The sequence below is a fragment of the Protopterus annectens genome, chromosome 3.part0 (assembly GCF_019279795.1).
Source record: "Protopterus annectens isolate FY-2018-M chromosome 3.part0, PAN1.0, whole genome shotgun sequence".
NCBI classification, from domain to species: domain Eukaryota; kingdom Metazoa; phylum Chordata; order Ceratodontiformes; family Protopteridae; genus Protopterus; species Protopterus annectens.
In genome coordinates this window covers 1,823,913,110-1,823,925,514 of record NC_056731.1, presented here as the reverse complement: position 1 = coordinate 1,823,925,514, position 12,405 = coordinate 1,823,913,110, and the positions used below count along the sequence as shown (strand labels likewise).

General features: G+C 37.8%; 1 non-coding gene across 1 annotated transcript; it reads left to right on the top strand.

Moving 5' to 3' along the window:
- Nucleotides 1–561: 561 nt before the first annotated feature.
- On the top strand, nt 562–632 carry TRNAG-GCC. Its single transcript has one exon. It is a non-coding gene; the product is annotated as a tRNA-Gly (tRNA).
- The last annotated feature ends 11,773 nt before the right edge of the window (nt 633–12,405 follow it).

The following is a 12,405-nucleotide window of genomic DNA, read 5'->3' as shown; positions in this document are numbered from 1 at the left end:
TTAAATAATGTCTTTGTGTAATGGCGGATTACTGTTCTTCTGCTGGTTGGGGTATACTGTTTCTTCATTTTGATGTACTACGCATGCGTATGGGACTTGCATTCCCATGCGCACCCAGTACATCAATGCTTTGAAACGGAAGCAACGGAGAAAAGAAAGTCTCCATTGCTCTGTTTTCTCTTTTTTTCTTTTTTTTAATTGTAAAAAAAAAAAAGGTTTGGGGTCACTTTATACCAATGGAAAAAAGTCTATGGCGACCAGACCTGTTTCGGTTGGTATATTGTGAGATTTACAATGGGCACACTGGTTGGGCTGAGCCAATCAGCGTGCACATTTTCAATTAGCAATAGGGAGTCATTGTATAATTATTGACTTATTTGTTTATTTGATAACCAGATGGGAGCATTGGTCAGTTGATCCTTTTTAGTCATGACCCAGCTCAATAGAGCTAAAGTACAATATTTGACATTTAGAACAATTCATTATTACACAGTTCCTAACTAAAATGTCAGCACTTGTAACACAGTGTACTACACACTGAAAAAAAAGACTTAAATATCTGCATTGGTGGTTCAGTGGTAGAATTCTCGCCTGCCATGCAGGGGGCCTGGGTTCGATTCCTGGCCAATGCATGCACATTGTTAAGGGTTGGGAGGGTGGCCTAATGGTTAAGGTGTTTGCCTTACAAACACAAGGTGCAGGATTTGAGTCTCACAAAGGGTAATTGACTAGGCTTAAAATGGCTCGTAAGAGCAGTTAGCTTAGTACAAACCTATGAAATTCAAGAGAATATTGAACATTGCTCTTCTCCTTTGAACTTGTTTGTTTTGGGCATTACTTTTAAGTTTTCTAACACAGCTAAAAAGGTTTTGTGGTTGTCCTTAGCACAGCTGACAACTTTCAATTTGTTTTTACTTTTAGAAGATTTGATTTTGATTCTCAGTTCTTTGTTGATCTTTTTGAGTTCATCTCTAGATGATCGGGTATTAAGTTTGTTCTTACAGGCTATAACATTCTTCCTCTTACTGTATAGTTTGTTTATATGGGTTTATTCAGGAATTTGGCATTGTATTTATGTGTTATGGGAAAAGATGCCTCAATGCATATTTTGTGGTAGGTACATAAATTATCCCCAAATGTGAAAACATGTGAGATGGGGTCATCAAGTCGAAGAGGGTACTTAAATTTCATCAATTCATCAGTTAGCTGGATAAGGTTTACCTTAGATTAGTATCTACTGACAGATGGATTTTGTGGTAAGTCAGGTTTTAAACTCATAGTGAGTGTTAGAGAGCAGTGGTTAAATATGACCAGTGATGTGATAATAGTAGGTGATTATCATAGGATGGCAATATTGGTAAGAACTGGGTCCAATTTTTTAAAACCCCAAGATGGGACCCGAACCAATTGATCTAGAGAAGTAGTATTAATGAAGTCCATATTTATTTGAGGTAGTGTAATTTTCCCAGGTAATGGGGGCGCAGTTGAAGTATCCGAAGACAATAGTGTTAGGATCAGTAGAGATGGATGGCAGTTTGTTTGGAAACACCTCATAGGCTACAGGTGATATGGAGGGGAGACAGTAGTTGGCTATGATAGTGTACATAGTTCTATTTACTGTGAAAAGGATATGGAGATGGTAAAGGTCATTGTCTTGGCCTAAGAGGCTTTAGGAATGCACATATGTTCCCTCCAATAACACCTTCATGTTCTGTGTTGGGTCTAAAGGAGTGGTAGACCCTGAAACCCTGCATTGTGAGGGTATTACCATAATTCTGAAACCATGTTTCATTAATTAGGCAGATATCTAGAGTTTCAAGAATTACTAATGTCTGTAAGGAGTGCAGCTTCTGTTTTATAGGCTTCTAACATTGAGCAGTGCTACTTTTATATAGTTTTGATTTTTATTAGCTATGTTTGGTATTTTGAGGAGACTAACCACATTTAAAAAGATACTATGTGAAAGAAAAGTTTTCTGTCCAATATAAAGAAGGCATGAGGAGAAAGAGATGCAGGCCAATCCTAGCAAAGCAGCCAGGTTTGCAGAAACCTTCTCCCAGGCAGATATATTTTGTATTCCCTTAGAACGACACCAATAACTAAACCAATAATTCAATTCAATTATATTTTGTTTGTATAGCAAGATCATTTTTGGCAATGGTAGGATACTGCTCAGTACTAGTTTCACACCAATCTCAGATGCATATTCTGAGAGCTCCATCATGTCCCTCTTCATATGATCCAAGGAGTTATGTCTCAAGTCATTCTCTCCAGGATGTGCAGAGACCATGTCATATGTCTACTGAAGGTGAAAGGACTTGAGAGATTTTGATTTTCCTTGCAGAGACTTATTTTTCCCGGATGGTCCAAAAGTGTACTAAAAAGTGTCAGCTACATTGTTAATGAACAGTAAGGAATAAGTAAGAGCATGGATTGGGGAAACAGACTGACCACATTAAATAAAGGGGAGATTGAGAAAAAAAATGAAATCATGTTTCTTGTTTGTGGCTCTCAGACATCTCTCAGGGCATTTTATATTTACTGGGACAAGCTTAGTGATGACAAACAAACGGAAAACTCAAGTAGGAAAACAGAAGAAGTGATATCATAACTGTTTATTATTCAGTTAATGTGCATTTAGGTACTTGTTTTAACAATAGGGTAACCTAATCATAGTATTATTTAAGTATGTTTTCCAGAAACAGTTAGATATTTAATATCACATTTCTGCTAATAAATGAATCATTCTCACCTGTGCTGAAGCTAGATCAAAATATGGTCGATTTGTCATCCCAGGAAAGGGAAACTGGGTCACTGAACCACTGAATCATTCAATGACACATTAGTTTAATGAAGAAGGTAAAAGTCAAGAGATGCCGATGTGCGCTATCCTGTACATTGGGTTGGATTCAACCTGCCTCTCACTTGCATAATGTATCACACTGAGCATTTCACATAAGCAGGCCGTGCTGCAGTGTTATTACCAAAGGAGTCCACTAAGTCTATATAGCTGAATTAATCAATAAAATAATACATAACTCAAAAGAATACTTCAGGTCCAAGCACATGAACAGACAGTCAGTTATGTAGGATTAACAGCAACATTTGGATAGCCATAAACTGATACTTTGCAACATCAGTGCATTTGTGGTCATTAGAATGACAACAGATGCTTCTGAACAGATAACCAGTAGGGTGAGGAGTCAAAAGTAACACCAAAATTAAGACTGAAGCTAATGAACGAGTAGGTTGGTGATAATATATAGCACCAAGGAACAGTTTTAATGCACTGGATCATGCATTTGTTGGAGGACAGAAATGTAGATGTAGTGAAGCTATCTTCCTTAAATAAGCAAAACTGGTACCTCACCTGTGTGCCTTGTTAAATCACAGCCTCTCCTAAGGCTTTGTCCCTACCAAATGGCACACTGCTACAGTCATCCCTCTCTACAAAGGAGAAATGACTACAGACCATGTGAACTATCTCCCCATTAGCCTGACAAGTTTATTATGCAAAGCTATGGAATGCATCATCATGGACTTAATAAACAAGGTTATGGGGAATCTCTAAACTCTGGATCCCACACAGTTTGGTTTTGTGAAGGGTAGATCATGCCTGCTCAACCTGGTCGACTTCTTTGAGTCAGTTGCCAGAGCTGTGGATGAAGGCAAGGTGGTTCATACAGCCTACCTTGATCTGTCCAAGGCCTTTGATACCATTCCCCACTCAGGAACCATAGAAAAACTCACTAAGCTAGGCATCAACCTCTGTATCACTAGGTGGGTTACAAACTGGCTCAGAGACAGAACCCACAGTGTGAAAGTAGCTGACTCCAAGTCAGACTGCCGACCAGTCACAAGTGGAGTCCCACAGGAATCGGTCCTGGGCCCTCTTCTGTTTGGTATCTACTTCTCAGAAGTCCAGGCCAACACGGAGGGACTCTGACTGACAAAGCTCACAAATGATTGCAAGTTGGGAGCCATTATTAACTCCCCAAATGATGTTGACATCCTACAGAAAGGCCTCACTGAGACCAGTAATTGGTGTGAGAACCATGGCTTTAAGCTCAATGCCAAAAAATGTGTCATCACCCCCTTTGGGAAAAAAACAGTTCCCATGAATTACCACATTGATGGTAGTTCACTGAACACAGACAGCATTGTAAGAGATCTGGGAACACAGGCTGACAGCAATCTCTCTTTTGACCACCACATTGCCACTGTGGTCAGAAAGTCCTTCTGTGTAGCACATCTCATTGCTATGGGTTTTGCATCCAGGAAGAAAGAGGTCATTGTCTCTCTCTACTTTTCTCTTATTAGCCCAATCATCGAGTACAATGCCCCATTTGGCATGTACCTCACTAGACACCTGCAATAACTGGAGAGGCCACAAAAGTACCTCACAAAGAGAATCCTAGGCTTAAAACACTTGTCCTATATGGACAGACTCAAAAATCTCCAACTATTCTCTGTCTCATATCACCTACTTAGATGGGATCTCTGTCTGACTTATAAAGCCATGTTTGACTCAGCTCTGTTAGAAATGCTAAATCTAAAGAAATCCCAATCCCTCCACATTACACACTCCAGAGACCTCAACCTCATTACCACAATCAACAGAACATGCTGGAGGGACAGATTCATAACCTAGTGACTGCCCATGCTATGGAACAGGCTTCCCATACATGTCAAGCAGAGCACCTCACTGGCCCTGAAAGGCAACCACAGTGCAGACCAGAAGTAGAAATCCACAAAATGATTTATTCTCCACAAAATAAGCACTTTCGTCCAAAAGTTAAAATTACAGGAACTTAATCAGATACAATTTAAAACAGTAAAACGCATGTTAAATACTAAAGCACAGTGACATAATTTCCTTTCTCAGGGCAGTGAGCACTGCTTACTCAAACCACACCCCCTTAACACAAGCACAGACAAGCACACAGCCCAGGTCAGAATACATATAAAATGCAATTGTGAACATAAATTAAGGTTTAAATGATCCATGAGAAAAAATAAAAATGTAAAAATATCTTATAAAAAGTATATATGTATATCTGAATAAAGCAATTAATCCTATTTGTAGTCTAACTTTACATTTCCGGTGCTTTTAATTTTAAGAGACTAGAAATGGAGAGACTGTCATTAAGTCCTGGTCAAGACAAAGAATTTAAATGCAGCTGCCAGGATAATTCTCTCTTTTCCAGAATATAAGGCCATGCCCCCCCCCCACCCCCTTTCAGACACAGATAAAATATCTAATATAATAAACTTGAAAGTATGTCTTACATTCAGTGAAATATATTTAGCTAAGGCATTTGCTTCACAAACATCACAAATATTATGAACATGTTCACTTTTCCTACTTTTCAGTTTCCATTCTGTCTTCCCCACATAGAAACAATTACAGTCCATACATAACGTAAGGTAGGCTAACCTTTCAGTAGTACAACTACATCTACCAGGAATTCTTATTTTCATCTTGTTAAGAATAAATTCACTCCCTTCCAAAATATAGAGGACAAAACTTTCATCGACACATTTAAACATATGTCCAACAGTGGTTCAGGATTGTAGATGACCCTCTTCAAGAGAGATCCTAATGACTGGATGGGAAATAGAAAATTAACCTGGGGGATCACTCCAGTGGCTCTACTCGACAGAGGCACTGGAAATTAAGGTTGGGTGGCATGATGCCAGGGTAATCTTATGGGCTAGGCTTATAGAGGCTCCAGGGCCATTAGCCTAGTACACACCTATGAACCTAAAACTGCAAAATGGCGTTATATTTTGACTTGGACTTATAGTGCAAGAGTTGGCCATGAAGGTAAACCTGGCCTGAACTTTCCTGTGTGTGAGAGCTATTGCATTTTTCAGAATGGGGTAGAATTTCATACTTCATCAAGAAATCTCTATGAATTGCATTAAATCACTAACAAGATCTCGTGAAATACATCATCAGTAAGATGATCTTTATAGTTGCTGACTAAAATAGTAGAACATGCGTGTCATATTCATCATGTTGCGATGATAGAAAAGGAAGTGCGATGTGGGTGACTGCAGGGCTCAAGCTAGACAGCATATGAAAAATTGAGACACTTAATAAATTAAGTGGTAGTACTGTGGAAAGGGTGAACAAAGCACCTTACGTACAGCAGGAAGTCTTTATGTTCCAGACAATTCCTTTTTTTGGTGCTCTGGTTATCATTATTTCGGAGCTTTACAAGTACAGAGGGATTAGTTTATAAAACTGACTGGAAGCTAAATATACAAGTCAGTAAATGGTCACTTTCAGGCAATGATCTTGTTTCCATATTACATGAAGTTGTCTGCACAGTTTATTATTTTGTAATCAATTCCCCAGAATGTACTAAAATTCTTGAGAAAAGTTTCCTCCAGGAAAATCAATAGAAGGAATCCCTATGCTTTGACAACCAGCTGCTTCAGACATTTTTGCCAGAAAGGTTTTATGAACTTGTTACCACAAGCTCAGCGGCTGTTCTCTTGGCTCCAACTTTAAAAGCTAATTCTCAGCATCCATAATTGACTCTGAAACTGTAAAACTAATAGCTTTTACATCTTCAGTTTTACTGTTTGTTTACTTTGGGGAAATGCTTTTCTTGTCACTGCCTTGGAAACCATTTTCCTTATTTGTTCCGAATACTACAGGGAGTTTAGAACAAGTTTATTATGTGAAAATTATACATCAAACAACTATTTTATCCCAAAGCAGAATCACTCTGTTGTGTTTGCGGTCTTTTTTTTTTTTTTTTAATAAAATATGCTTTTCAGAGGCTTGGAGGTAGAAAGATCCCTTAAATTAAGGTGCTCTGTGATTGTAATCTGTTTTATGTGTCAGAGTGTCTGCATGTTCACATTGCTACATGAACTGTGAACCTCTTAAATACAGACCCGGAATGTTCTTTCACGTTGCAATATCGTTGTTCATTTACATTATGTAGCTTTAGCCACTGCCAGCAGGAATTGTAGTAGCTGTTACTGTCCTCCATGATGGTAAAGTTAAAGCTCTCCTAAAACTGACACAAAGTTCTTTCCTCTATTGTTATCTGGAATGGAGGGTGTCATTAAGTTGCTTGTATAATTTAAGTCTGTAATAGGGATTTGTATACCTCTCAACCTGTACATATCGAAAACAGGAACAGAGGAATTTGAAAAATGAGAACATCCAGCTAAAAATATAGACATCTAATTAGCATAACATTTGAATATGGAATAGCACATAACAGGTCCTGTTCCAGTTGGAATGAGGGATATTACTCAGAAACATGTTTAAAAACAAGAGTGACAAAAATGATGAAAAATATGAGAATATTACCAAAGGGAAAATGTAAAATCTGCAGACTTTAATACAGTGTATCACAAAATTCTAACACTCAAGGTAATTTATTTTTACTTCAGAAAAAGGGAGATGTAAGGTATATGTCCTCTTTCTTTAAATTATTGGTGCCACTAGTATGTTGGTCATGTAGTGTGGATTTCTGTGCTCTGTACATCTTTAATAATCCCATGTGGTAAGGGAGACTCAGGAATTGTGTGAAGGGTTAAATCAAGTGTGTAAATAGGACACACCTTCAAAAACAGGGACATCTTAATTCAGGTCTGAAAAGAGTAACATTCTTCCAAAATAGGGACAGTTGAAAGGCCTGGTCATTTGTGATTTGATAACTGTAAGTTGCTTCTTGCTGCTCATTAAAAAGCTCATGACTTTAAGTTCTGGCCTTATTTGTGCTGAGTTGTCCAAAGCTGTACCTTAGTGTACTTGATTTAACTGGATACGGCATTTGAACCAAACCGTTGATATCTCAGAAGTGATTTTATCAGTTAATTCTGAGACTGCTTTTAGTTGCTCGCTTGCTTACATGTTTGTTGGAAACTGGATAGCTTCTTGTGTTTCTGTCAGCTGTGTGCCTTTTTTTTCTAATGTTAGGTGAATTGCATATCCTAAAGCTCATTTGTGATCAACTGCTTGATGTTACCCATCAGTACAGGTAATCCTACTAGAGAAGCACTATAAACCAAAAGCTCAGCTCTGGGGAAGTAACATTTTCAACTAATACTATGATTGTCCCTTGTGGCAGTTTTGTTTTGTTTGGGACTTTTTGATGATGTTTCATTTAGTGAAAGAACAAGAAACTACACTGTTCCAGACATCTATTTGCTAGACGCTGGTAAGCTCTTTGTGCTTCTATTGGTTGTGAGCATATTCTTGTTTACTTTAATATCAGGTGTGCTGCATGGCCTAATACCCTGTTTTGCTGAGCTGACAACTAGCTCACATTAGTGTACCTTATTTTACTGGAGAAGACTCTTGGACCAAAACCCTAATGCCTGGGAATAGTTGTTCTTCATGCATTGGCATGCTAATCCATAGGAACTAATATGCATCTTCAAGGAGCATCCTTCTTTTCGTTGTCTTCTTCTTCTTTTTTTCTTTTCTAAGCTAACTGTGCTGTTTTCTTATTGTATGTACTGCATCCGTAACTGCTATACTATTTTCTTTCATCTTTTTACTGGGTCTTTAGAAAATTAAACTCTTCCATGACTTGTGGCATCTGTACCTGTATTGTTCAGCCATACCTTTAACAAGATGCACTCTTTGGATAATTGTGGCACCTGTGACTGCAATGTGCAACTACACTTTTAACAAGATGTACTGTTCTGTTATGTTTAGGAACTATAACTGCAATGTAGAGCTGCATCTTTTGCAAATTGCACTGTTCCCATTATTTGTGGTATGAGAGCCTATACAGTTCATCTGTCTTAGGTTCATAGATTCATAAACAGTTTTTAGGTTATTGACCCATGAGGATCTTTAGGGTACATTCCTAAAAAGTTTTTAGTTCTTATAATTTAAGTAAGAATAACCCAGAGATGAGCAGAACATCTACATGATGCCCCTATTTATAAGGGACAAGGGTGATAATCCAGGGGTGAATTTGTGGTTACCCATCCATTCATCCAGATTACATTTGAACAGTTTAAGAGAAATACTTTGCTTTATCTGGAGAGGAAGACGATTCCAATGGTATTCTCTGTGATACATATCCATCCTTCCAGTATGTTCAATTTATGTTACAAAAGAGACTGAGATCTCGTGAGTCAGTGTTTAAACCGCCATTGGACTTTTGTATGTGCAGTAGGTCTAACAGGATAGGGTCTACTGAGGCTCTTTGTGCAAGGCAGAAATCATCCCTTGCCATCCTGTAAGAGAATGAGAAAAGGGGCAAGGCTTTTGGATGGCTTGCATAGTTTTTATGATTTAGGCCCTTGAATTTGTTAATAAGAAAGCATTGTTGACATTCAGCTTGTGGCGAATGTTTAGATAGGTACATACCAAAGGAGACATTACACTCAATGAATGGGCTGATGAATATTTAATTCCATACAGTGATCACATCCATGTATATGGATGCCAGCAGTGCAATGAGAAAGGACGTTTTTACAATTGTAGATGCATGGAGATGAAAGGAAAGTCTGTTAGGCCCTAACTACTGGATACATTTTTAGGGTGTGTGTGGTCAATGTGATAATTACAAGAGACTTCATCCTTACCCACAAATACTATTACACATTCCTTGACATTTAGTTTTAGTACACGGATTTGACACCAGCTATTGGTTTGGGTAAAGCCCTCTTGGAGGATCTTGGTGTCCTCTGGGGAGTTTGCGATGGTGCCAAGTTTACAGTCATCTGCCAGCTTGGTCAGTTGTGAACCCTTAACACTGATTTTGACCTCGGAGAAGTAAATACTAAAGATGAGTGTCCCAAGGAATGAATTCTGACAGCCCTTTTGGCTGAGGTAGAGCAACCTAACCTAAATTTGTGGGTTCTGTTTTTGAGACAATTTCCTATCCAAACAGTTACATAGTGACATACATTTAGGTGGAATAATTTATGTACACTACCTGCGTTTGGAATGGTGTTAATGTCTTTACAAGCCCTGGTTATGCAGAATACTGATTTGCCTTCATCTATTGCTTCAGTAACCTTCTTTTCTTTTTTTTCCTTATACACTTTTGTTGAATTATCACTTTTGACAAAGACAGACTTACATTTATATAAATGTAATCAAACCACATTAACAAATTCACATTTACAAACATTATACATTACATATATTGTTATATATCGTATTATCTAACCAACATTACATAGATTATTTAATTCCTGCCTTCTCTTAAACCTCATTCCTCCGCCAAAACATTTTTTTACATGTATTATTCCTAAAATGTTCAATTGTTTTCTACATAATTTACTCCTAACCTTGCCTAAATATCCTGCTTCCTGTTCTTTTATCTCTATTTCACTACTTCAAGTATAGTAGTTTCAATTTTGATTTCCATTGCCTGGTAATTGTTTTTTCAGCATCCACAATAATTAAAATTAACAAGGCTTTACTATGTCTGGGCAATTCAGATCCTGCATCCCAGCTCAAAAAATAATTTCCATAGTTATACTCATTTGCTCGCCCAGTATTCCTGACAAAATATTCTGCAGGAAATTTTTAAAGTCTGACGACTCATTAAACTCCCAGAACAGATATTCCCAGTTATCTCTTTCTTCCCCATCAAACCTCCAACATTTGATATCTACCCGTGGAAAAATTATTTGGAGTCTGCTTAGGGTATAAAAGCATCTATGCAAACATCTCCATGCAAAAATCCAAAATATTCTAGATTTTTTTGCATATTTGGGAGCCATGCATATGTCCTCCCATTGTTACTTTGAAAATTGTATATCTAATCTCTTTTTGCACTCTTATCCACTCTCTTCTGATTGATTCCTATAATTACCATGCAATATTTTATAATCCCTACTAATTAAATTATAATAGCAACTTGCATTGTAGATTCAGTTAAAAACTCAACTAATCAATGCAAGTCTTTCATTTAGAATTCACCTATCTCTTTCTGTTTGCCTATACTCCTATATCAATCCCTGATAGGGACGACAAGCACTAGCCTGCAATCTAAATAGCTTCTTGGACTCTTTCCATTCTATTACCGTTCCTTCTCTAATTATTTGTTCCCAATACCTTGGCTTCTTTGCCGTCTTCCTCCAGTAAATTCCAGCCCCCTCTTGCCTATTCTCTGTACTCCTATTCACAGTCACCCTAATGGCAGAATCTCCTTACTCCATTCCAGTGTTGGCTTAGTTTTTGGTATACTTTTTGCTAGTTTATGAATATAATATTATGTATGAATGTTGTTATTCTCCTTGAAGACTTCAATCAGGTTAAGTAGACAAGATCTGCTGTTGACAATTCTGAACTGGTTTGGGCAGAGAGTTTATAAGTTACCTAGCTTCTTAGATATTAATTCCATAAGTATCATTTCCATAGCCTTACAGATGAGGCTGGTCAGACTTACGTGTCTATAATTTCCCAGGTCCATTGATACCACAGCACTGTACAGGAGAATGACAGTACAATACGAGTTTATTTTTGAATTTGGCATTGTATTTACTTTGGAGGGGGACAGATGCATCTATGCAGCTTTTCATAAACGCATTGAATTTGAAGGTAAAAACTCCTTATTAGCCATGGGGTCAGTGAGTTGGATGGGGATTTTGAATTTAGGCAGGCTGTCACTCAGTGTGAGTACTCTTTGAATACTGAGGTATTGGAGGATGCTTCTGACTTCAATCTTAAATTGAATTTGATTGAGTTGTTGTCTGATTTAACCAGGGAGGGAGTTACAATTAGTAGGGAGTAGAGCTGTCACATATTGATGAGGTCTAAGTGTAAGATTTTATCTCCCTTGGTTGGGATTTGGAGTAATTGGTTCAGATAGTTTGTACTGATGAAGTCCAGAAATCACTGGACATACATGTTAGAGGGTGTATATGTCTTCTAATTAATGAAGGGGGTAGTTGAGGTCCTCTAGGATAAATTTATTACAGTGCCATTGCATTACATCAGTACTGCCAATTACTTTTTATGTATTCTTTCTTTTTTTGTGTGATTCTACTCTAATTATTATAACATTAATGAGTACTACTTGCTATGCCTTTCTCTACTACTACAGAGTACTAATTATGGCACCCATCAAAGTCAAGGTTAAGTCAACTGATACCCTTGGCAGTCCCCATACTTGTGCCAGCCATCATCTCAAACTTAAGGAAAAAGCAGAAAAGAAAAAAAAAAGTCAAGACCTGGAACCATATCAGAGAGCTTATCCAAGCTCCTTTTTGCAGTTACAAATATACTAAGCTACTTAAATGCAATCATTTAAAAAAACACAACATCACTTGTGGGTTCTTAAATGATTCCCATCACTGTGATAGTTCTACATTGGCAATAACCAGTCATGCCTCCTAACAGCTTTCACTGCTGCTGCCGCCTTCACCCCACCCTAGTTACAGCTCTGGCACCCATAATTGCAT